The sequence below is a fragment of the Arachis ipaensis genome, chromosome B09 (assembly GCF_000816755.2).
Source record: "Arachis ipaensis cultivar K30076 chromosome B09, Araip1.1, whole genome shotgun sequence".
Classification (NCBI taxonomy): Eukaryota; Viridiplantae; Streptophyta; class Magnoliopsida; order Fabales; family Fabaceae; genus Arachis; species Arachis ipaensis.
In genome coordinates, this window is record NC_029793.2 from 143,551,792 (window position 1) to 143,554,560 (window position 2,769).

The window sequence follows — 2,769 nt, forward strand, 5'->3', positions numbered from 1 at the left end:
AAGAAAAAAATATCATTTAAAAAAAAAGATATAAATTGTAACTTCTCAAAAAAGAGTTTTTTTTTTTCTAATACTTTTACTTTTACTATTAGAAATTTATCAAACACACTAAAAAAATTAAAAAAAATCTTTTTTATTAAAAAAAGATTTTTTTTTATCGACTTAATGACACCCAACACAAGTACTAGATATACATTACAATTAATCACCAAAATCAGTCACAAAAATAAAATATATATTTTTTTATCTATTAATTATGTTTAGATAAAATAAGATAATAGTACTTTTTTGTTTATTTATTATGTGAAAGTACATCTTTTTTTAAAGAAAAAATATCATCTAAGAAAAAGATATAAATTGTAACTTCTCAAAAAAGAGTTTTTTTTTTAATACTTTTACTTTTACTATTAAAAATTTGACAGAAAAAATAAAAAAATTCTTTTTTTATTAAAAAAGATTTTTTATCGATTTAAAATATATATTAAAATACAAAATACATATTAAAAATAAATTAAATTACATATATATTTATACACAAATATATGATAATTAATTTTAGTGTTTAAATTAGAATTCTTGAAATCCTAGAAATTTGCGAAAGCACATGCACTACACCTAATAGCAAGATCGGATAATTTGAAGTTTTGAACAAAACATGTTTAATTTGCCCCCTTAAAAAAACTGGTAAACCAAAAATATTATTGCAGCTGTGATTGTTCGTTGTAATTTTTTTTTTATTCACAGTATTTTTTAACTCGACAGGCCAACAAATAATTTGTCACGGATCGAAACTTGCGACGCTTGCCTAAGCTTGTTTGTTGTAGTTATAACTAACCAAAAATTTCTCTTTTTTGGGGTTTGCCATCAAAAGAGTCGTTGATAAAATAACGTAATAACTATACATATATTGAATAGTTTCGGCCCAAGCGAGATGTTATCGGTATTGGATCAATAATAATGTCCACAACCTTCATCAATTTTTTAACGCATCCCATCCATTGAAGCCCAAGCCCTGCTCACTAGTTTCCATAAAAGAGAGAGAAAAAAAAAAAGGGAATTACAGAATCAGTGGAAATCAAGGCTGGAGTCCGATTTACTTGCTGTGTGTGCATTTGTGGTTTTGGGTTATTTTGTAAAGATACATTTCTCTTAAAAGAAGAGAAAAATCTGTGTGAGAGAACTATAAATACTAATGAAATCAAAACTAAGGGAGGGAATTAAGACAATTTGCTGCTCATCGTGCACTTTTACTGAGATTGGATTGTGCTGGCCGCTCTGAACATAATTTAAGACAAGAGAAGGGAATAATTTGAACAAGACAATATCTCATATCACCAAGTCATTCAGCTGGACACACTTTAAACACAGTTGCAGAACCCCAATCAGTAATCTCATAGTTTTTGTTCCACATGAAAGCATACCATGACAAAAACTTGTGATTCTGTCCAATGAGTTGGGCCAAACCCAAAAGAATACATAAACAAGAATCTCTGAACGGGATTGGAGGTCATGAGACAAAGGAGCAATGCAATCTCATAAAATTTAAATATACTGTTATGAAGAGACTACTAAACTAACATTACCACCTATCAAAGCAATTTTAAATATACAAGTGCCACAATCTTAAATCTAGTAATTGAAATACTATCATAGCTTCGTCTTTGAAACTACACATCTTTATATAATATCAGTCAATCATTTTTATTTCTCTCTTTGGAGAAATTATTCTTATAAACACAAAAGAATGAACTATACTTATCAAATCAAAACTAGCATTAGAAGGAACAAAAGGCAGATGCGTACGTAACTTCAAACTAAGTTGCTAATCTGAATGCTACCTCTGCAAACACCAAAAACAATTAACAACTAAATCAGATAAAAAGTTCAACAACATCACTAAAGATGAATAAGACTAATAGGAGACTGAAATTATTATACCTTGGTAGCCTCCTCTTCAGGAACCTTGTATGAATCGGCTGTAACCTCTGACAACCACAACCCTGGGAAGAGGCTCTGCACACCAAAATCAAAATAATTCAATCTTCCAGAGACTAATATACACAATTACCATAACAAAAGAAAAATGCTTACATCCAGTTGCCTCTGAACAATTCTGGGCCTCTTCTTGGGCCTCCTCGGAGGCCGGTGGCCCACCAACACCATGAAATCGTCTTCAATCTCCTTCCTCGCCAGCGGCAACGAAAATTTCACCTTTTCCATCTTCTTCTCCGGACTTGCCTTCAATTTCGGGGACATCACGACGGTGCCGCCGCCGATGATTCCGCCGCCGGTATTCTTCGACGGAGACGAATACGGCATCTTCTCCTCAATCCTAAGCTGTCCCTTCCCACTCTCGCCGGAGACAACCGCCGGATCCTTATATGCGGCCCTTCTCGTTCGCAGATTCCACGGCCTCATTTCAGCCACCGTCACCGCCGCCGCCGCAGTATCCACTGCCGTCGGCGCGAATTCCCGCGCTCTTCGCTCCACCACTACGTCGACATCGTCGTTGTCCGCAGCCACCGCCACCGCCTCCTTCCTCAAAATCGCATCTTTCATCCTATCAGCCTCAGTCTTCAGATCAAGCATCAGCTTCTCCCTCACCGCATCGATCCCATCGTCGTCAGCCTGAATCCCCGACCGCAGCGGGGAATGCTTCGACGCTGCCGGCGCCGCCGCCACCCTTATCCTCTTCTCCGAACCTCTCGCGACGTCGGTGCTGACCGACGCATCGAATTGCCTCTTCCTCGGCGTGAGCGGCGGCGGAGA

General features: G+C 36.4%; 1 non-coding gene across 1 annotated transcript in view; it reads right to left on the reverse strand.

Moving 5' to 3' along the window:
• Nucleotides 1,424-2,769, reverse strand: part of LOC107619549 — a 1,763-nt gene continuing 417 nt past the window's right edge. Inside the window, exons 1-3 of the transcript XR_002353801.1 lie at nucleotides 2,092-2,769; nucleotides 1,939-2,013; nucleotides 1,424-1,840 (exon numbers count right to left, since the gene is read on the reverse strand). The exon at nucleotides 2,092-2,769 is cut by the window's right edge and continues 417 nt beyond it. This is a non-coding gene — a transcript (uncharacterized LOC107619549). The remainder of the gene's footprint in view (nucleotides 1,841-1,938; nucleotides 2,014-2,091) is intronic.